Consider the following 24,064-nt stretch of genomic DNA (forward strand, 5'->3'; position numbering starts at 1 on the left):
ACGCAATAGAATAAGCAAATGGCTGGCCACATGGATGGGAAATAAATCACTGACAGCAAAATGTTTCAGAAACATGAAACAAGCAGTGGTATAGAGAGATCTTCAGAACTGGACAGAGATTGGTTTCCATGCTTCATAGTTATTCTTAAGTTTGTCAGTAGGATGATTTGTCAGCAATGAAAAGGTTTGAATGTGTTCAGCTTCTCCGAATTAGAGAGTAAGAATTCTGACAGTGCCTGAAAGTAGATGTATTACTAATCCAAATTATGTTGATTCTTAGCGGTGGATAATTCTTTACATTATTCAGTCACTGGTGTAATATTCTTATTTCTTGTCAGCATATAAGAAAGAATGAAATAGTTCTTTAAGTATCGCTTCAAGTATTCCTTAAATAAAAAAGAAAAAAATAGAATAGTGAATTGAGGTTTAAAAAATGGGCAGAATGTAGCAAAGTTTAACCCCTTTAATATATTATGTTGCAGCCCTAACACTACAGAGACCATATTGCAGAATGCTTTCTCTTGATACGTGTTGCTTTGCTGTGTTGGATTCATTAAGTTGCTATCTGCAGTACTTTCTGTCGTCACTGTGATTTTTTCATACTGGCTTTGGGGTAATACAGAAACTCAGTTTGAGTTAAACCACATTCCACTTTTGTTTGAAAGAAGTATTTCTGCTTTTTCTGTATCTCCTACCTTTTTCTGTTGACTTGTGCTTTAAAGTAGAAAGCTTTTAAACATTTGGCAGCCTGCATGCAGGAGACAGAACATGTACTAAGGAAATAAACAGTAATTATATACAAACCCAGTGTCTCCACATGTAAGGAATTAAATATAGCCCAGGGAAATGCTGAGAAAACGTGCTTCAGCTTCAGATGCTGTGTCCAGTGTAGGCCAAGGACACTCAGGACATTGATAGAAGAGAGCAAAATCGACTCTTGGCCTTCTTCTCTCAGGAGCGTCCTGGTGTGTGCAGGAGGGATTAGATCAGAAATGCAGTGTGAGCTGTCAAGCGCTGGAGTTTTGCAACTGGTCAGAAAACCCTATTTACGTTTGTTTACTTAAGCGCGATAAGCAGTTTCTGGAGGAGAGAGAAGAAAGTCAGAGATTAAGGAGGTGGTAGGTAAGTGGAATGAAAATTGGATATACTTAAGAGGGTTGTCAGGTCCAGATAAAATTGTTCAAGCCACTCCAGAGCTTTCACGTTTCTTGGAATCAAAAGTAGCTCAAAATAAGCCACTGATGGTGGTCTTCACTAGACTCTGCGTGTGCTGTCCACATAGGCCTGGGGGAAGGGGTGGGAGGCAGGAGGGGGGAACAGGAGGAGGTCAGAAGAAACCAGTCCAGGCTATGCTGGTGGAGAGGAGGACAGTCCATGTTCTAGAATCAAGGATGGTGCCGTGTCAGCGTCCCCTGCTTTCACATTTGCTCCTGTATCTTCGTGTGAGTGGTCATCAGTGACAAGTACCCTGGCTAACAAAGTGTGCCTCTCCTGTTCTTGTCTGGTGTTTTTGTTAAATGTGTGTTTAACCGTGGTTTGGATTCATCAGTAGGCCCTAAGGTCTGCTGTTTTCAGGCAGCTCCTTAAAGAATGCTTGGCTCTTTGGTCTGGTCTTGTACTGGGTGCCTAAGAGCAGCTCAGATAAGTGGAAATGTGAATTTGGGGAACAGTAAGCCTGGTGGAAAACAATTGTATGTAAATAAAATTCTCTAACGTGTTTAAGCTGTTGCCTAGATTGGAATTTTCATTTAGTTGTTCAAGCCAGCTTCACCAGACATTTTACTGTGCTCTTTGTGTTCCAATTGGTTTGTCAGTATCCCTATCACCACTGCCACCACTGACAGTTATATGACACTTGCCAAATTTCAAGCACTGTGCTCAGGTTTGACGTGGAGAAATTCATTTAGTACTCACAACCACCCTCTGAGATGCTTCTGTTATTATCTCCAGTTGAGGGGGGAAACTGAGGCACAGAGAGGTTCAGTGACTTGTCCAAGGCCACAGGGCTAGTAAATAGCAGAGCCAGAGAGGAAGTGGGAAGACTGGTCCCGGAGCCCATGCTCTGAACCATTACACTGCATGTTGTTAATTTCTAGAATGCTGTTTTGAATTGTCCTTTTAAAAGAAGTTGGAGTATAACTAGAATAAATCCTATTGTAATATCTGGCAGGATGTCCATCATGAAGGCCCAGTTCTTTGTTGTTGTTTTTGTCCCTTCCTTCTTTTTTTAATATTACCCTTTGGAAAATATTTCTCAATCATTTGGGCTGTGGTGGCCAGTGCTTGCATGAGCTCTGAGGATCTTCAGATATAAATACCTTTTAGCTTCACTTTTTTCCCATAAGACACATTTTGTTAAGGATCATTTGTTTCTCTAGTATTGCCTGACAATATCCCTGTGTTACTTGTAAATATTTTTTTAAGGTAATACTTTATAAAGAACTTTACTTTCCAGTTTTGGAAGTTGTCTCATGAACAAAATTCTTGATGTTTGAACGTTAGATCCAAATTGGTGTTTGATTTTATTTATAGTAGAAGAGATGGTTGGTTTAGGAACTTAATCTGCACTCCTCTGAGGGACACTAGCCAAGGCTACAGAAAATTTGAATTTCTTTAAACAATATAGTCCCTGTAGGACAATTGCTATGTAATTGGCCCCATGAAATGCTCAACTGTATTAGTCTTCTTAAAGGCAAAACCAACAAAAAACATTTTTCTGTGCCTTTTTTTTTCTCTCCTAGCTTTAGAATTCTAGGACTATTTACTCAGTGTCTCTCTTAGTTTATATTTGCCTTTTTTCATTAATCAACAGAGAAAATACTTTCCGGTATAATTAATCTGAAATCTTCTTAGTCTGCCTTTTCAGTTATATTTTTATCTGTACCTCAGTATTTGCAGGTTACCTAAAAAGTTCCTTTTCAATGTAGTTAAAGCATCATAGTTTTGCCGTAATGCATATGATAAAATTTAAATCGAGAACCAAATTTCATGCCTTAGTCACGTAGTTGACATTGGAAAAAGAATAACTTTTTCAAGTTTGGATTCCAGAAGAGTGTTTCGCTTTGCTGCTTGTTAGAATTTGGTGCCCATCAAAATATTTTCAAATTCAAAGCATTGTATTCAGAATACTTCATCTTGGCAATGTTATACTTTTTAAAATACAGACAGCTGCGTTGAACTTTCAATGACATGTTTTTTACATATGGAAATAGAATAGAAAATTTCCAAATAAAAGGCTATGCTGTAGTTAGTATTTAAGTAATAGTCTTTAAGAAGTGAGTATGTGATAATTTCTAATGTTTTAAACATATTCTACAATTCAGAAATGGGTACCTTATTTGTGTAATCTGTGTGGAAGGAAACTTTGCTAAAGACCTACAGGCAATTTCCCATAAAACTGAAGCTGGCGTTAGATAATTTAAACTTTAGTGACAAAGAAGTATTTGAAAAGGTGGATGTATAACTTTGCTAGAGCTACCATAATAAAGTTCTGGAGGCTGGAAGTCAAACGTCAAGGTGTTGGCAGGGTTGCTTTTTCTGAGGCCTCTCTTCTTGGCTTATAGAGGGTTGTCTTCTCCCTGTCTTCACATGGTCTTCCCTCTGTGCAAATCTGTGTCCTAATTTCATCTTCTTAAAGGACATCAGCCATATTGGATTAGGACCCACCTTAATGACCTCACTTAATTACTTCTTTGAAGGCTCTATCTTCGAATATATTTTGAGGTAACAGGGGTTAGGACTTTAATATATGAGTTTGGGGGGGACACAATTAGCCTTTAACACAGGATAAAATTATTATTTTCTCTTTGCTATTTTTAGGTACCATGAAAGCTTTAATTTTTAAAAAAATGTACCAAACTTGAACTATAATTTAACAATCTGAGCTTTTTTTTTTTTTGCGGTACACGGGCCTCTCACTGTTGTGGCCTCTCCCGTTGCGGAGCACAGGCTCCGGACGCGCAGGCTCAGTGGCCATGGCTCATGGGCCTAGCTGCTCCGTGGCATGTGGGATCTTCCCGGACCGGGGCACGAACCCGTGTCTCCTGCATTAGCAGACAGACTCTCAACCACTGCGCCACCAGGGAAGCCCCAATCTGAGCTTTTTTTTTTTAACTTGGTTAGGGAAGTGAACTAAACTTTGTTTAAAAAAATGCGTAACAGTAAAATTGTGATAAATATCTATATTCTTTATATTTGTAGATATAGGTATCTGTTATCAAGCCTGTGTCAATATAGAAATTAGGGCAGAAAAATGTCTGTATATTCATTAGGACATTTTCCCAAACCTAGAGCTAATTAAAGAGCTTTGGGAATTTTGAACTCTCTCTATGATTGGGAGGGAATATTAGACGCTTTTATTTTGGATTGCTTAAATAAAACCAAAGCTGAAGTATCGAGAATATTCATATGACATCAAATTATTATCCAGATATATCTATGGGAGTTTGTAGAAGTCAAAATTGGGAAATCATTGACCAGCTCTTTATCTTTTCTTCTAAGATCTTGGCTATCACTTTGGTTAACATTTTAAAGGAAATCACAATACTGCTTGCTCTCGGTCATCTGCGTTATGACAAGAGCATAAATAATTGGGCTTAAAGACTTAATTTTAATTTTTCTCACTGACAAGTATAGATGATTTTGCAGATTTTGTACCAGGAAAGGGAAACATGCCATTTGCTTGTAGAGCCTGGTGAGCCAGGGGTGCTGACTGCCAACTTCCTGACTCCATAGTTCTCTGGGGGCAGGTTTGCTATGTGAGCCAGCTGGGCCAGGGCCATCCCGCCTTAGTGAATAGAGCCCAGTACACAGCAGGAGGGCAAAACCAGCAGGTGGGTGGATTCAGAGGCAGCCAGCCAGCCGTGTGGCTGGCTGTTCATCCCCGCCGAGCTTCCAGTTTGGTTTGAACAAGCTGCTAAAGTGGGAATCTACTCAGTATGAAGGATTCCAGGGGGTTAGGCCTGACCTTGGGTCATTCTTAGCTTAAATCCTGGAAAAAAAAAAAAACCCACCCTACATACGAGTACATATATACATACATGTACATACACACATATGTGGTCTATGGGTTACATATTTGACCTCTCTAGTACAGTGTGGCTTTACTCTCAAAGTGATTAAGGGTTGGGTTTGCAAGGAAAGTTTGTAATCATTTAGGTACCAAACATACCTGAAGGATAAGGCGTGCTCCTGTCAGTGTCAATGACTCCTGGGACAATGATCCAAAGTGGGCAAAGAAAACATCATGCCTTCCACAAATCAGAATCTGGGGACTGTCTCCTCTCTCACCCCCATGTCCATCCAGCCGTGAAAATTCAATTTTTAGGACTTGCCTAAAATGTGGGGTGTTCAGCTAAGGACTGATGTTTTATGTTTGCCTAAGAAAAATATGACCATCTGGTTCAGAGGGGGTGGCAGACTTTTCCTTAAAGGACCACACAGTGAATACTTGAGTCTTTTCAGGCTGTCGGTCTTTGTCGCATATAGTCAACTCTGCCGTTATAGCTCTAAATCAGCCGAAGACAGTACATTAAGAAACTAACACACCACTGTAAAGCAATTATACTCCAATCAAGATGTTAAAAAAAAAAAAAAAAGAATGAGATTAGCTGTGTTCCAGTAAAACTTTATTTGTAAAAGTAGATCGTCTAACTTGTATTTTCTTTTTCACTTAAATTGAGAAGTTTATATTCCTCTTGGCTTAGAAATTCCATCCCAATTAATTCACGTTTGGGTGAATTAATGTAATATTATATGGCACTTCATGCCATTCAAAAACACATTTTGAATTCATGGTCTCATTTGCCCTTTACAACATCCTGTGAGATGTGGTTGCTGTCTCTGTTTTACAAAGAAAACAACTTTTCTTTTTCACTTTTTATTCATTCAGTCTCTGTGAAAAGATGAATTTAGAAAAATGGAGTTGAGTGTACTGGATGGAGTTAAGGCCAGTGTATTAAAACCCAGAGAGAGTTTCCCCCCCAACTCCAGCTCCCCAAATCCTGTGATGATGTTACAAAGGGCCACCCTCTAACTGTGAGGCTCATGAGAAGTGAGATGCTGTGGGTGGGGTTGGCTGCTAGAACCGTGGTTACTGTAGCTGGCTGTGTACCATGGTTTCTGGGAGAAGGCAATAGAAATATGAATTCCTCTGTGTAGAGATTCTGATTTGGTAGGACTTGGCTGGACCTGCAAATTTATGTATCTGACATGTTCTTTAAGTGATTCTGAAGCAGCCATCCTGTTATCTTCCCCTGCACTGCCAGCCTGGAGTGCTGGGCTTGATGTTAGAGAACCTCAGTTCAAATGCTAACTCAGGCTCATAAGGCTGCTGCGTGATTCCTAAGCCTTAATTCCTCATCTGTACAAAAGAGAAGGAAGTGTTAGCAGAATTAAAAAAAAAAAAAAATTGCCAAGCATGTTCTGGGATCCGGTGAACTTCAGCTTCATCCCTACCTGGTAGAAAGAATTCATTGTAATTGTGATTCCGAGGTGGCCTGCTGATAGAAATGAAAGTGTCTCCTAAATGTCAGTAGGAAGCCAATAGTTTCAAATGTGATTTTTTTTTAAAATATGTAAATTGGGTTTTTTTTTTTACTCAGAATGGAAATATATTAGAATATAAAGTGTTGACTACTTTTCCATATTGGTCTAAGAGGAGGTGTTTGTTAGTGTATCACCAGAACTGTCTTAGGGAAAAAGTCACAGCATTTTGCTTCCCTTTGTTCCTCTCTGTAGAGGAAGAAGTACATCAGTCAACCATGTTTTCAGAACCAAATGTAAGAGATATTTTGCCAACAAGACTGAACATCTCAACTTGGGATGTAGAACTTCCATATCTACAGAACATCCAACCCTCATGGGTTGCACTATATAAATGTTTGCATTATATCAATATATCCCCAGGAAAACTTCTAATAATACTTGAGTTCCCTGAATAGGCTTTCCTACCAGAAAGAAAATATTGGGAACACCCAACAGGAGTATTTTGGTTTAAACCATTTCTCACTTTAAATTTAAAAATTGTGTTCTAGTTTATGACCTTAATCTCTTTTTGAGTTCAGTTATCCTGAATTTATTTGTCCTTGTTAGTCCTGGATAGACTGATAAAAATCAAGGCTCAGAATCACCAGGAAGCACCCCTTGTTAGCATTTCTCATAATTTGAATTAATGACATGTGTAATAATTTATGTAAGGTCTGCCTGTCCCACTGTAGAATAAGCTTCAAGAGAATGGGGCACTCCATGTATCTCCTTTGTTCATCGCTCTATCACAATTAACAAAGCACAGTGTACAGTGTTTGGCATCTGATGAACATTTGATAAAAAATTGTGACATGAATGAAGGAGTCAAGGTCCACACTCTTTAGCAGAAATGAAAGCAACTATGAGCTTGAGTCACACAGCTTGACTTGACTGAGGCATTGAAACAGGTTAAGGAAAGCCAGTAGACGTGTGGGGTGTGATGGGGATTAATAAAGGTGGACTAGGCAAGTGCTTCAGGCTAGCTACCTGGATTGAGTGAGTTTGAGAACTTTTGTAAGATGGGTATATATGAGGTAGCATTCCTGAAATGTCAGGATAACTATAAAATTGCGAACCTTTCTGGATTCTAGGTAGCAGACTTTAACGGTTGCCAACTTTTCTTCCTCATTAATGTTGAAATAAATTTGTCTTCAGATGTATAGTCTCATTTATCAGTTTGATATAGGTACTCTTTGTTCAGCTCTAGAGAGCATCTTCTTATATGAGTTATTTTTCCCTTTAGAATATTGTCCATATAGCCCCACATGGCCATGTGTGGCAAATGAAAGCTCAAACAGTTAAAACATACTCTCCATAAAATGCCTTAAGTTATTCTAAACAAGTAGAAATGAATTCATTGCTGTCATTTTAGGAAGATGGCACATAAACAATTTAGCATTTAATTGTTATATGAACAACAATTAGTCAGCCTATCTGTTCACTGGGGTATTTCTTTTTTAACCATAAAGTAGCTTGAACACCAGTAAATTAAACATGGGCAGCTAGCTCCACGTCAGTGAAACACTTTCTTAAACCCTTTTTCTTCTGCTAAATCCTATTTAACAGTCCAATGTATCTCCCCAGGCAAAACAATTAGTATTTGTTTCCTTAAGAACACTCTTAGAATGTGAACCAATTTCCACGGCACCACCTTCTACCTGTCAGCCTTAAAGTATTGCCTGAAAGATCATATATTTTTCATAGCAATTTAAAAATTAAATGTGGTGGCATCTTAAGAAATATACCCCTTTGCTCTACCCCAGACAGACTGACTGAAAGGCACCTATGTGTCCTCAGCTGGTCAGTTCCCAGAAACAGCTGGCTGAGCGGGCGACGTCTTGTCCTGTTTTTCTGCTCAGACTTCGAGCCAGATAATAAATAAGCTGGGGCCTGGGTTTTGATCTGTGGAGATGCTTATTTGCCATGATAAATCACTGTGGAGTTTGCTTGGAGAAGGGGCCAGGGTATCCATTCTCTTTCTAGATAAGATATTAATTCAATTTAATTTGAAATGTTAATGCTTGGTTTGAAGGTTTACCTAAGGAAAAATGTGGTCTTACAGAGGTTCCCAGTTCTGCAGGATAGGACTCTGAGCCTTTTGCTGAACAATTTCACAGTACGACTGTGCAGAATTTAATTATTTTCATGGCAGCTCTTCTCCATAGCTCTCTTTGTGCAAATTTCATTACACTACAGGTTTTTCTTCCTAAAACATAACATGCTGGATGTTTGGATTAAATATAGAATATTTGGATCATCCACCAAAAATACAGGAGACTCTACTTCTCAGGTGAATTGAGGTCATTTTGTAAGGACTGGTGCTGCTGTAAAGACTTGGAAGAAGCATTTACAAGCAAAACATTGGCAGAGTTTTAATTTTATTTAATGACCTGCTGCCTACCAGCGATCTTGGCACCCTGTGCAGTGATTTGCAATCAGTTAATCACAGAGAATGTTATAACATTGCAATAAGGACCTTGCATTCTAAGAGTCTCATAAATCCACCAGCATCAAGACACAGGAATCACGTGCTCAGAGCCCTCTCCATGCAAAACCCCAAATCAGGAGGTGATTTTTTTTTGAAATTTTTATTTATTTAATTTTTGGCTGTGTTGGGTCTTCGTTTCTGTGCGAGGGCTGTCTCCAGTTGCGGCGAGCGGGGGCCACTCTTCATCGCGGTGCGCGGGGCCTCTCACTGTCGCGGAGCACAAGCTCCAGATGCGCAGGCTCAGTAGTTGTGGCTCACGGGCTTAGTTGCTCCGCGGCATGTGGGGTCTTCCCAGACCAGGGCCCGAACCCGTATCCCTGCATTGGCAGGCAGATTCTCAACCACTGCGCCACCAGGGAAGCCCCCAGCAGGTGATTTTAACACTCTGTTTTCTAACATGTCTTCAGAAGCCTCAGTACTTTCTTGTAGGTTCTGAATTTTGAAGTTCCTATTTCTCAAAGATGGTTTGGGCTGTCAGTATAGGAGTCTGTAAGTGCTCAATTTAGACACCAGTCCTTTAGATGGGAGGGATTCTTGATTCTTCTGGAAAGCTGAAAGAAGACTATGGCTTTGGTTATTTCCCGTGAATTCAGGGCAATCATGCTCAATTGCAGTAGGCCATATTTTGGGGAGTCTTTTAAGAATTAATCAGAAAGGAAACATGTTTCCATCCTGGGAATCCACTGACATTTGCTAGAGGCAGATGGCAGAAGATGGGATGGTGAGATATTAGGAGTCAAGGAGAAAGAGACTTCACATACTTGGCTTTGCCAAAAGCTTCTAGAATCTGTGTTTAGGATCTCAGGCTTGTATTCTTGTCATTTCAGACGCACCCTTGCAGTTAACTGTTTCGCTGTGCTGGATTTTTTTTTCTTCTTATTTTAGTGTAGTAAATATGGAGCTATTAAATATTCTTAAAATTATATAAGCCTAAACTCTTGGATAAATATAGGTTGTGTTTTCTTGACTTGTTTCCATATGGCTCTGTTTGGGGGATGTTATTATATAACAAGAATATGGAATGTATAATTCTTAATATATATTCCATCTGATTAAAATGGAACCTTCCTTTAAGAAACTAAAGGCTTTTAAAGCTGCGCTACTTCCAATGAGTAGATTAAACTTGTGACTCGTGATGAATTTATTCCTACCAAAAATAGTTAACCTATTTTTGATTACTTGTTAATGTATCCAGATTGGTATGATAGGTTATACACAAAGTAGAGCTCATCCTGTATTTTTAGACGCTCGATTCTTCTGTTCAGCATGAGCTCTAAAATACACCCGCAAAGTTTTGCGCGTGCAGACTACTTTTCACTGGCACATAGCTTGGAAGGAGAAAACAAAAGGAATGTTTGGGCCAAAATGTGATGGTCTGTTAGTCAGCATAGTCATGAGGCCCTATTTTGCATTTGGGCTCCAGTGTGAGGAAGTACAGTCACACACTGATGTGTCCCCGAGGACTTCGGGCTGGAATCCCATCCCCCTTGAAAGGAGAATGCAGCAGTACTGCAAGGGGGAGGGTGTGTTCAGCTGCCTTTTAGGGTACTTCACTCTCTGAAAAGATTTTTTAAAAAAATTTTAGTTATTTTATGCTGAACAAGCAGCCTGAGGTAAAGCATCGTGAAAGATCAGATACTACATGTATCTTTCATGAGCTCCCTCTTCTCTGAGCTGTGTATGAGGTGATTACCTTAATGGACGTAGCGGGGAAAAGCTTAAATCTTAACTGTGTGAGCAAAACACTGGGAAAAATCACATTAAAATAATCCTACTCAAAGAAATTATCATTGCTTCTGATAGGAATATGGAAGGGTTTTTGCAAATGCTGCTGCCAGTGAGTTAAGATATTTCATCTTCAAATTAAAATATTTCCTCTTCAGATAAGAGATATAGGTAATATATAGATATGGTAGGTATTTTTTTTAGAGATGGTTATTTTATCTTTTTAGACTATTGGCTAACTTTGAGGATGTGTGGTCCAGGGAAATTTCAGAAAATGTATTTCATGAAGGGCTTGATTAAATGACTAATTCAGCAAGGACCCAGGAAAAACACTAGGGCAGAAACCTGCCTAGCAATATCATTTTTGACCAGAATGATCAAGACGAGACATATGTTCATGTGAAGAAGGTAGGTGATGTGATATTTCCCTGTCATTCAAAGAGGAAAAGATAAAGTATCCATCTTCTCCCACCTCCTAAACCAAGTTTCAGCAAACATAGACGAAAACGATGCTTTTTCCAATGTAATGAACTTTAGGTGTGTTTTCTGGTACTTCTCTTTTACATGAGGGATTTGAATGAATGAATCAATGAACAGATTAACAAATGAATGCATGAAGGAATAAACTTGATTAATATTGAACAGTGGAGGTGGCTGAGTGGCATAGTGGTGAAGATAGAAGGCCTGGGTTCAGATTTACCACCTGTGAAAACTTAAGCAAGTGTTTAAACTTGGTGGGTGTCAGTTTCCTCATCTGTAAAATTGGACTTCTGATAGTATCTACTTTGTAGGTGGTATGAGGGTTTTATAAGACGAAACGTACAATTCTGAGAACTTTGGAAGCACTTAGTAGACAGTTATTGTCACTGTTACTGTTATACCTTGTGCTAAAAAAGGAGCAGAGCATTAAGGAAGAACATTCAGTTGCTTCATCCACTGCGCCACTTCCAAAATAGTTGCTCTGGGGACCTGAAGGACATATTATGTCTCATTGGAGTATTATCTAAATAGACACTTCTCAAAAAACATTCCACAGTACATGATAGAAAGTTCCCATAATTAGATGGTACTGGGAAATGGTGGTTTGGCGACTACACAACTTCTTCAAAACTTTCATTGTGCTCATGTGTACTGTGACTCTCCAAAAGTGGCACTTCCCAAGCCTATTTAACCACCACATCCTCTTCTCCAGCCCAGAACCTTGCAGGGCTACTATTCCTTAAAGTATACTAGGAAGAAAACCAGTGATGTAAGTGGGTGTTGAAATAAACTCATTGTGCATGGCACACCCTTCAAATACATCCTTTCTCCCTTCAATCCAAACGACATATGCCAACATGATTTACCACATGGGTTGTCTTCTGAGTACCAAATACAACACAGTGAATTTTAGATAGAGTTTTGTTTAGCCCCTAGGCCAGCATTTGGGCCTGTGGATAAGGATTTGTGTCCAGTCCTCTTAGGGCTTTTTTGGGTCACCTTCCTTGGGCTTATTCAAATGCACCGTGTGCTGAAATTAGTCATTGTGCTTGGGCCTGGAGGCCTGATCTAACCTCTGATCTCTCAGCCTCATCTCATGCTGCTCTGTCCTTTCTCTCCCTGTGGTCCAGCCATAGGAAGTTCTTCCATTTATGTGAAAGGCCAGCCACCCCTGCCCCTTTTGTACATCTATTTCCTCTTTCAGGAAAATCCTCTCCTCCACCCTTTATTCTCAACCTGGTAAACTCTTGTTCATCTTTCAAGACCCCAGCTCCAGGGTCACTTTCCTCCACATGCCTATCCAGACCCTCCCAATCTGGGTTTTAGGAGCTTTGATTTATCTGCACTAACTCATAATTCCTCCAGACCCAATAGCTCTCTTTTCTTATGGCATCCAGCATTTCCTCCCCTTTGCAGTAGGGGTGAGCTCTACCTAAAATACCTCCACCCGAGGCCACCTCTTCCTGTTGACATTCTGGTCAGCCAGGCTCAATTCCAGTTCTGTCTTTGCTCTGAAGCCTGTCCTGGCTACCACATCTAAAAGTGCTGTCTTTGGAAGATCTCTGAAGTGGTGTCTGCCTGTGGACAGTGTTCATTAGCTTCTTTTATAGTTATCTGTGTCTGCATCTTCTTACTCTGTGAGGTAACAGGCTATCAGAGGGCAGTGTGCTTAGTGGCCCTTATTGGTCTGGAAGGCGCTGGGGCCATTGGTCACTAAGTCGTTGAGGCTACTTGCTCTTTGCTCTTGGTGGCTGATTCCACTAAAGAGAAGTTAAATTGTATGGTAATGCTGTGGCTCCTTCTTAAAAAAAGTTGTTTACAGAAGAAAGAGATCTGTCTAAAAGGAAGAGGATGTAGTGCAAACTTGGGAATTTGTGTCACCTGGTAGATAATTAAAGGGAAATTTGTTTCTTAGGCTCCAGTGTTAGTCATAGGTCACAAGTCAGGAAGCACAAATATTAACATCTAGAGTAGCTCCACATGACATTTGTATGCATAAGACAGTGTAAAATCATCTCCTATAGGAAGAGAATGGCTCCAAGGAGTAAAGTAATTAATCTTAGTATATATGTTCTCATTTGATTCCTGTTTTAATAAAGTCCTAATTTTGCCTCTGTTCTGCAAACTGCCTACTTCTCTAATGGAACAATTTCTAAAAGTATTTAAGTTTAATTTCCAGAAATGTAATATAGAAATCTTTGCTCTGATTGCAAACATAAATATGAAAAGAATGCTGAGTGAGACAAATTTACATTGAACAAAACATTTTCTATATATTATGTTGTACTTTTAAAATTTTAATCATTTTTGAGTGACATAAATTCAAAGCTGCAGTTGGAAAAGATATTTCAGGGTTTGGTTTCTCAGCAAATGTTATTTCAAACAGATAAGAATTACAAAGTGTTTCTCGTTTTTAAAAAGAAAAAATTTTATGTTGCTCTGAAAACTGTAAATACCAATTTCTCAGAACAGAAAAAGGCATGTAAGTTCTTTGACATCTCATAATTTTGTAGTTGATCAAGAGAAAAAAACACTCATTTATATACCTTTAAAGAATTGGGTGCCTTTTTTAAAAAGTCTGGTAATAACATAATTATTAAGCAGTAGGTAGAACTAATTAGCTTGGGGTGTTTGATCTAATTGCTTGCCTTCTTCTTGTTTAAAGAAAAACACTGGATCTGGTATGCTTAAGAATTTTACCATCTGCTTTTCCCTCTACTGAACCAGTAAGAAGTAAATGCAGCATTAAAATTCCTAGGTTGATTTCCTGCATTATTCACCTGGCAGAGAAATGAATTCAGTTCTTCTTTCAGCAAAATGAGAGGCATAACTCTTTCAGTGTGGGTAGGGTCATGCAGAAGGCAGTTTCCAGTTTTATTTCCATGGTACTTAGGAGTCCCTGGTCTCTACAGCCTTAAGAGGAATTCAATGCCATGAAAATACTGCCCTGTCCTTGTAGCTGGAGACCTACATACTGTTTAATTCAGCACAATCTTAAAAAGCTGTCCCTGCTTCTTAACTGGGACTCTGAGGTTGGAACATCTTAATTTGTTTTGATTTAAAATTTGAGCTTGACATATTCCCTGATTACCTGAATGTATGCACAATTTGAAACATGTACAAAATTAAGCAGAGGAGTATAATAACTGCTCATGTACCATCACCCAACTTCAAAAAATTAGGAAATTATGGCCAGTGGTGTTTTATCTAGGTTCCTACCCACCGATCCCCCATGCCCAGCAACAACACACACCTTGTGCTATTTTGAAGCAAATTCTAAAAATCATCTGTAAACATTTACTGATACATAACATTTCAGTATGTATCTCTGAAAAGTAAGGCTCTTTTTTTTTTTTTTTTTTTTTTTTTTTTTTTTGGCGGTACGCAGGCCTCTCACCGTCGTGGCCTCTCTCCCGTTGCGGAGCACAGGCTCCGGACACGCAGGCTCAGCGGCCATGGCTTACGGGCCCAGCCACTCTGCGGCATGTGGGATCTTCCCAGACCGGGGCACGAACCCGTGTCCCCTGCATCAGCAGGCAGACTTTCAGCCACTGCGCCACCAGGGAAGCCCAAGGCTCTCTTTTTTAAACTATTATCACACCTAGGAAAAATTACCAAAACTTCCATAATATCAACATATAGTCAGGGTTCAAGTTTCCAATTGTTTTATAAATGTAGTGCGTGTGTCCTTTTTCCAGCTTGTTTTTTGGACTCACTATGCAAATAAAGACCACATATTGCAATTGGTTGCTGTGTATTTTCGTGCATTTTTTAACATAAAAGTTGTAATTATGAAAATTTCAAACTTACAGAAAAGTATAGAAAATCTGTATCAGGCATGCATTTAACAAATGTTAACTTTATACCATATTTGCTTCAGACATCTCTTTGCCCCTTTTTTTTTTTTGAAAGAAGTGTTAGATATGAAATCCCTTCCCTTTATCTTTTTCTTTTTTCCTATTCAGAGTTATCCAATATCCTGTAATTGGTGTACATCATTTCCACAGTATGTTTTTATGCCATAAACATATATATGTATCAATAGACATATTTTTTGTTTTGTTTTAACAAAACAAAAATATGACATATTGTTTATCATTTATGGATACATATAAATGTAGTGGAAAACAAAAAAATATATATTGTTTATAGATACATATATATGTAGTGATAGTATAAAAGAGCCTGCCCTCCTTCCCTTTCTCCCCTGCTCCATGTATATGTGTGTGTATATGTCTATTTGCAACTTTTTTCACTCAACGTGCATATTTGTACATGTAGCACAGTTAATTTTAAACTGCTGTATGCTCTTCCATTATGTGAATAAACACCAGCATATTCATTACCTTACTAATGAGCAATTAGGATGTTTCCAATTTTTTTATTACAAACGCTTTTCAGTAAACATCCTTTTATGCACATCTCCTGGTGCACATGAGTGAGAGTTTATGTAGATTATGAACACCTAGAAGTAGTAGGGATGTATTTGGTTTCGCTGGGTATTACTGATTTCTCTCTAAAATTGTATAGTATAACTCTCAGCAGCAATGTACGAGGGGTCGAGTTTCTCCAGATTCTCCCCAACACTTAGCATTGTTAGGCTTCTCAATATTTGCCGATATCATGGGTATGGAATGGATAACCCCTTTCTTTCAATTTGTACTTCCCTAATTACCAGTGAGATTTAGTTCCTTTTTAATATTTATTAGGTTTTTAGGTTTCTTCCTCTCTGAAGTGCTTGTTTATAAAGGTTTTTTTCTAACAGCAGATATTAGAACTTCAGAAGTCTCTAATCTTAATAATACAGACATGTTCATTCTTTTTGAATGGGCTCAATATATTTCGTACTTTGAGAAGTAGTTTTCCGGAAAATCATATTTATGGTTATATGTAGACATTTAAGATTAGAAAAGGACATTTGTGAGAGCTAAGCCCTTTTAAGATGGAGAAAAATCAACTGTATGAACAGAAGCTACTAAAAATAATGTCATTGACTGTTCTATCCTACTGAGACTTTAACCATCTGCCTTATTTTTTCATTTGCTCACTTTTTTTCTACCTCCTATATTTTCCTCCAGAGTTCCTATACTTCTCTCAATAACTGATCAATGTTATTTTACACACACTCAACACATTCCAAAATCTATCAGCTTCATCTTCCTTCCTGGAAATTTCCCTTCCAGAATCCTCTGTCCTCTTACTCTAATATGCCCTTGTTGCTCTCCCAGCCAGCAGTGTAGCTGTCACCTGGGACGTCTCTTCATATCTCTCCTGTGTTGGATCCTAGTGTCCTCAATCCCAGTCTTTCTCTTTTATGGCGTATTCCTTTATTTGATGGAGCATATCTCTAAATCTTCCTAAGAAAATGTCTAATAATGAAAGGATTTTTTTCCAAATCAGTTGAAATGTCTTTTTCATTTCATTTATTTATTTTTGCTACTTTTATACTTGGTTTTTATAATATATCTGAGCTTAGAATTCTATACCAAAATTATTTTCCTTCAGAATTCTGAAGGATTTGATTCTTCCACTTCTCAGCGTTGCTGTTAAAAAGTCTGATGCCATTCTGATTCCTAATTCTTTGTTTGTAACCTGTTTGTGCTTTAGGAAGTCTCTAGAATTAATCACTTTATTCATTCTTGGATGAATTTTATAACATGCCTTAGTCTGGTCTTTTGTTAAAATCATTTTTACTGGTTATTCATTAGACTCTTTCAATCAAGAAATATATTTCCTTCGAATCTGTGACATTTTCTTCTTTAAAAAATGCTTCTCTTCAGTTTTATCTTACTAGAACTGTTTCCAGTTATAAATTGGACCTCTTGGAGCCTCTGATTTTTCTGTTTTGTCTTTCTGTTTATTTCCATTTCTTCATGTTTTTGTTCTACTTCCTGGGAGATGTTCTCATCCTTAACCTCCTGCTTTTCCATTGATTTTTTTAAAAATTCAGCATATTTTTAATTTCTAAGAAATTTTTCCTTGTTCTCTTATAGTTCCTATTTTATGGAATCTTGTTTGGTGGCTGAAATAGCTTTAAAAAAACTTTTGAAGATGTTAATTATGGTTTTTGGATGTTTTCTTCACCTTCTTGTGTTCCTGAGTTGTGTTCCATTTTCAAGTTAGGTTTGTTTTAAGCTCTCCTCTTCGTATTCCATAGTGTACCTACCATTGTGGATTGGTGTGAGGTTTGAATTGAATGCTTGACTCAAGGTCAAATAATGTTAGTGGCTTAAAGAGAGAAGCCCTATCATGCAGTTCTATCTTGACTACATTTTCAGCTTCATTCCTACTGAGAAAACAAGGATTAGAATAAATGAAATTGTAAGGTACTTTCTTAACATAAGAATTCCAAATTGGTGATTCCCACAACTCTAATTACAGTAGGTAGAATTTTTGAATAAGGTATTCACTAATTCATTCATTCATTTGACATTATATATTGACACCTACTATTGTTAGGAACTGAAATTTACTTAGATATTGTTGGACTAGATGTACATCTTTTAGTTCCTATTTCTTAAAAAATGTTACTTTTTAGTTTTAAGTAAACTCAGAAGACTAAAGAATAGGAATCCAAATTCTAAAAGAACATTATCAATTCAGTGCTATGGACAAGTAGACTTAAGGTATAAAATGAGATCTTTTCTGAATTATATTTCACTGAGGAGATGTTAGATTTTCCAGGCAAGAGCAAAGACCATACCTGAATCTGTATCATTTTTATGGGGAGCTATAAACTCAAATGAACCTCATCTATTTTCTGGAATAGGTTAATAGAAATTGTGTATCTTTCTAAATAGATATAACCCCCTACACAGCACTTGCCAATGACTTGTCATACAGTTGTATTAAAACTGATCTATACATATTTCACATCCAGAGGAGACATCTAGTTTATTGCCACAGTATTCTGTTTATATCAGATATGTAGAAGCTATGCTATTGGAATAACAGAGAGCCCTTTATAATTTTATAGTCCAAGTATATGAAAGAGTATGTACTTTTAAAAAACTTATCATGGAACATGTACAAAAACAGAATCACTTAATGAATTAATGATTACCGACACAGCCAATCCTGGTTCATCCATGCCCTTTTCTCTTGTCCTCTCATGTTACGTTATCTGAAAGCAAATCCAGGTTATCCTATCATTTCATCCCAAAATACTCAATAGTTCAGTATCTTTCTCTAAAAGATATGGACTCTTTCTCTTTTTTTAAACATCACCACAGTATCATTTTTTTAAAATGTGGACCATTTTTAAAGTCTTTATTGAATTTGCTACAATATTGCTACTGTTTTATGTTTTGGTTTTTTTGGCCATGAGGCATGTGAAATCTTCACTCCCGGACCAGGGATCAAACCCACACCCCCTACATTAGAAGGCAAGGTCTTAACCACTGGACTGCCCAGGAAGTCCCCACGGTATCGTTATTACACCTGAAAAAATTTAACAGTTTTTACTTAAAATCATACTCTCAGTACTTGAATTTTTCTGATTGTCTCAATTTTTTTTCCCTTGGTTTGTTTGAATCGGGATCCAAATAATTTCATGTATTGCATTTGATTTATATATCTCACAAGTCTTTTAATCTAAAGTTCCCTTGCCTTTAAAAAAAATCTTGTAGCTTGTTGAAAAGACTGGGTTGCTTATTTGGTGAAAAGACTTTTTTTTTCTGAAAAAAATATATTTTCTGAAAAATTTTCTACATTCTGGATTTCGCTGATTGCATCCCTGTGGTGTCACTTAATGTAGTCTTCTGTCTCTATATTTCCTGTAAACTGGTAGTTGGGAATAGATATTTGATATTTGACTAGATACAGGCTTTATTTTTTGACATGAGAAAATCTTCATAGATGGAGTTGTCTGTTTCCTATGTTGTAGATGTTGTATATTTCCTCTTGCATCCCATCAGGAGGCTTGAGATGTCTGTTTCTCTCTTTGTGGTACTAAGATTGACCCGTGGGTTCGGATGTTGTCCATCCATTGTAAAGTTCCCCATCAGCTCTTCTCCTAATGCTTTTAGCAGCCATTGATGATGATTGCCCGAGTCTGCTATAGATGTTATATACAGGGTTAAGAGTCTCTGAATTTGGAAAGCCTCACCTGTTTGCAGCTTCCCACCCCTGATTTATTCTGGCATCTTGGTCATTTATTGTCTCTTTCTTTCTTAGTCTATAATAGATTTATTATTCTCTAGTGCACTGTTCCCCCAAAGTATATTACATAGAACACAACACTGAAAAGTACACTGTGAGAAAAAGCTCCCCAAGTTTGGGACCTGCCACATACAGTTTTTCCCTCTCAGAGATTAATAATGCAGGTGAGCCTATTAAAGTTCTGAGGAATTTGTCAATAAGGAAACTTGATTAACCCGGAGTCTCATCAACTTACTTGACCACTGTATTCTTTTATCATTAATACCTATTAGTATCCTGATTAGAGAAACACACTTTGAAATGCATCTCAGTGAAGAGGGGAAGGTGGAGGCACTTGCCCCGTTCTCCCGTGGGACTTGCTGATGTTAAGGTCATGACTCAGTAACACGGGCACCCTTCTGGGTGAGAGAGTGTGAGAGCAAATCAACGTTCACACAGAGACAATTGACGTATCACAATGCATCTTGTGTTAACATAATTGTAACTTCATTGTATTGATTGCTTCAATTGCTGTGTTTCTTATCAGTGTTACCTACATAACCAACATGGATTATTCCAAATATGTTAATTACTGGTAAGAAAATAAAGTCCAACTCTAACAGTCACAACTTAAAAAAATTATGAGTTTGCTTTCTTACCTTACACATTTACACATATACAACCCCAGAGTACACTTCGGTTATTTTATTTCAGGTGCAGGATTGGTATGTGAGGAGTAATGAAGGGAATCCTAACACCCATTGAGATCACTGGCTTCAGATCTCCAGATTGGTTTTTATGCCAGATGCTCACATGCTGTTTGTGGCTCACTATGGGAAATGCAGTTGAGCAAAAGCGGTGAGGGAGACCAGTTTTCCTTAGCTCTGAGGACACCTTGAGTTTTGTACAATAAGTGTTTTCCATTAGAAGGAAAATGTTGTGCATTAATGCTCCTGAGAAAAAATAGTGATTGCCAGTAATGCCATCAGGAAACAATTTTGTAAATGTTTCACAGTATAAGCATGAATCGATCATTAAATGGGGGAATACAACTTATTTTGCAGACTTGGAATATGAATGACAATTTTTTTGAGGTGGTGTTATTCTAGGAAAGTGTGAATTTTGATTATAGGAACTTGCACGAGGGATACAGTAGTAAAGAGTATGAGTTGGAACACTTCATTAAAATAACCAAGAACAGAGCCAAGATGCAGAGACATGAAGCTCTGTTTTGTGTCTTCTTGGGGAGAACAGATTGGGATAAGACACGGAGAGGGCTGACATGCATCATCAATGATCTGAACATTGACTCAACGTGCTTTTGTAGCACTGGGCTGCTGGCTGCCTGGCCATTGGGTAATATGGAGTTAAATTCAGACCTGGACAGTTAATGTTTATGATGGAAGTTACCTTGGTGCTTTTAAATTGAAACAAAGCTTTTCTTTAGAAATTATTAGAATTTAAAATGCTTTTCTATTCAGAAAATCCAGAAAAAGGCGAAGACTACATGAATTAAATATTTTAAAACAATAGACAACCGCTTTCTTTATGACAAACTACTGTTAGGTTTGCTGTTCATAGAAGGGAAGATCAAGTGTAGATATTGACCGTGGACCTTATCTTCCACTCATTAGGTAGCTTTCCAAATCCTGTGTTCGGAGGGCTGTGTGGGCTCAACTCAAATACGTGTTGTAGGGAAGACTGAAAGTGGGGCATATATCTGGAAATTACCCTAAAAACATTATTTTAAATGCAACTTAAGGTAATAAGTTTGTATTCCTTGAGCAGAAAGCAGTTGAAAAATGCATTCATTTGTTGCACTTCTAGAATAGTATTCGTTGCATTACTGAGCCAAAACACAGGTGTAAACATTCTCCTACAGTATAAGAAGTTTAAGAGGCCTGAATGATGATTTCAGTTCAATCCTTCATGAACTGAAGCCCAGAGAGGGGAATTGACTCGCCCAAGGTTACATTTACCTTGTGGTTTAAAAGATTTCATTCACTTCTCAGCTTGGGAGGCACTTCATTCATTTTCAGTGTGACACATGGTTGCATTTTACACCTTGACTTTACAGTCTGGTCTTGCAAATAACCAATTATCCAGTTGGCTCAAAAGAATAATAATGATGGTGAGCTGATGCAAGGAAGGCCAATTTTTCTTCCCACTCGTGTCAGCTTTTCAGGTGCCAATCCCTGTGGTTGTATGTCATCCAGATCCCACATTCTCTTTCTTCATAGTTTGAAATTCCAGTAGCAGGTGAGCAAAGTGTGAAAATGATAAATGCAAATGTCAACAAATGCATTTTTAGCCCTTCAAGGCTACAATGAAGGGCTAAAAATAGAGGGATTTGGGGAACTGTCTCTGGGTATCAGCACATCATACAGCCCATGGTCTGGGTGTTTTCTGCCCCCCACCCATAAGACAAAGGGGATAGTACCAGCCAAAATGTGTATACTTATCATTTTTAAAAACTTCATGAGAAGACTGACTTAGACCCTACAGTGAGACTGAGGAAATTCCTTGTGAAGGAAGAAGTTTTAGGCTGTGAAGAAAAGTTCAGCTAAATAGGAAAAAAAAAAAACCTGCACCAAGATTCTACTTCTCCACTTGGTTTAGCTAGGCTTTGATGTGTTTTAGCCTATTTGTCCTTATTTTAAGGTTAATAATGCTCACTCTGTTGAGTTTCCAGAGGTATGGGAAGGATCAAATTATTTCTTTTATGTCAACTAAGAGGGACAGTTGTGTTGAGACAGTAGATTAAAAGGTTCTTTGTAGTTTGAAGTTTTGCTTCATCATAAGAGCATTTGGTTTTTTATCTGACCAAATTATGATTGTATTAATATTTCTTTGCTTATTAAAAAATGAGGTATTCTATTATTTTTGAATTTTATTTTATTTTTTTATACAGCAGGTTCTTATTAGTTATCCATTTTATACATATTAGTGTATACATGTCAATCCCAATCGCCCAATTCATCACCCCCCCACCCCCCCACCCCACTTTCCCCCCTTGGTGTCCATACGTTTGTTCTCTACATCTGTGTCTCAATTTCTGCCCTGCAAACCGGTTCATCTGTACCATTTTTCTAGGATCCATGTATATGCATTAATATACGATACTTGTTTTTCTCTTTCTGACTTACTTCACTCTGTATGACAGTCTCTAGATCCATCCACGTCTCAACAAATGACCCAATTTCGTTCCTTTTTATGGCTGAGTAATATTCCATTGTATATTTGTACCACATCTTTATCCATTCATCTGTCGATGGGCATTTAGTTTGCTTCCATGACATTGTTATTGTAAATAGTGCTGCAGTGAACATTGGGGTGCATGTGTCTTTTTGAATTATGGTTTTCTCTGGATATATACCCAGTAGTGGGATTGCTGGGTCATATGGTAATTCTATTTTTAGTTTTTTAAGGAATCTCTATACTGTTCTCTATAGTGGCTGTATCAATTTACATTCCCACCAACAGTACAAGAGGGTTCTTTTCTCCACAAAAAAAGAGGTATTCTATTTTTATTTCCAGTAATTTACAGGCATTTTGATCACAAATAAAATTAGATGATTAAATCTACTCCCCAAGAATTCTGCTTTCTGAATCAACGAGGGTTTATTTTAACAAATGTTTTTTTCAGTTTAGGGTTCTATATGACGATCATCCTCTCTAGGGTAGAGCGTGTGGAAAAAGGTGGCTGACCTTGAGAAATATACAGTTGCTGTACTGGAGTCCTTTCAGGGTTGAAATGGAGTAATAAAATCAGAAATCACAGAATGGTTTCTAATTTCAAAGACAGACTGTCTGACCTTGCCTAAGTAGTTCAGGTAAAAACCAAGAAGGACCGTGGAGAAGGAAATTGAGTTCCCCTCCAGGTGACACACAAGCGCAACATTAATACATATGGAATTACAACGTGGGCCATTCATTCACTTTAGGGTACAGGAGATGTTTTTCTCCTGTATTTTTATTCGTATTTGAAAAAGTTCTGATTAAATCTCTCCCTCTTACCCACCTTATACTCACAGACAAATGAAAAATCTCCCCCCATGTTTACTCTTGGTTCTTTATCTTCCTGAACTGGAGCCTACGATTTAAGATAAAAGAATTCTTTCTGAAATGTATTTGGCTCTTTGGCTCTTTTTGAACAAGTCTTTTCTTGAAACCGTGAAGGGGACTTCCCAGATGCCTAGAATCACCAGTATTTTGGATTCTTTGCTGCATGTTTCATACCCCAGAGGAAGGAAACTTACATGGATTAAGGACTTCCCTTCTGCTAGGCTTTGTCACATTTGTCAGCAATCACCTCCCAACTGCCTCTTTCAGTGGATGATTGTACATTCTCCCTGTTGTGCTTCTTGCACCCTGGCTGGACCTTCTGTGGGCTAGGAGGCATCGGTGTGGTTGGTGGCTTAGGTGAACTGTTCTCCAGTCTGTCAGCCTCTGCTCGATGGAAGTCCTGAGGCGTGTTTTTGTTTTTTAGGTTGTATAATATTAAACATCGGTGGTTTAACTGGGAATGTTTATTTTTAGAGGTGAAATGGTTTTATTTCAGTGGCTAGGAAAAGAGGTTAAAAGTGTGAAAATGTGTGATGACCACAGACAGGTGAAGGACAGAGAACATTCTAGGTTGATCTGTATTGCCCTGATAGTGAAATCATTGCCTGGGTTTTTTTGTGTTTACCTGATTGAATGAGGGAG

The 24,064-nt window shown here is 38.0% G+C and overlaps 1 protein-coding gene across 5 annotated transcripts in view; it reads left to right on the forward strand.

Annotated features, from left to right (window-relative positions):
* The window catches only part of ARHGEF28 (Rho guanine nucleotide exchange factor 28), a 330,335-nt gene that overhangs the window by 303,122 nt on the left and 3,149 nt on the right, over positions 1-24,064 (forward strand). The window lies entirely within an intron of this gene.

This window comes from Kogia breviceps, chromosome 4 (assembly GCF_026419965.1).
Source record: "Kogia breviceps isolate mKogBre1 chromosome 4, mKogBre1 haplotype 1, whole genome shotgun sequence".
NCBI lineage: Eukaryota > Metazoa > Chordata > Mammalia > Artiodactyla > Physeteridae > Kogia > Kogia breviceps.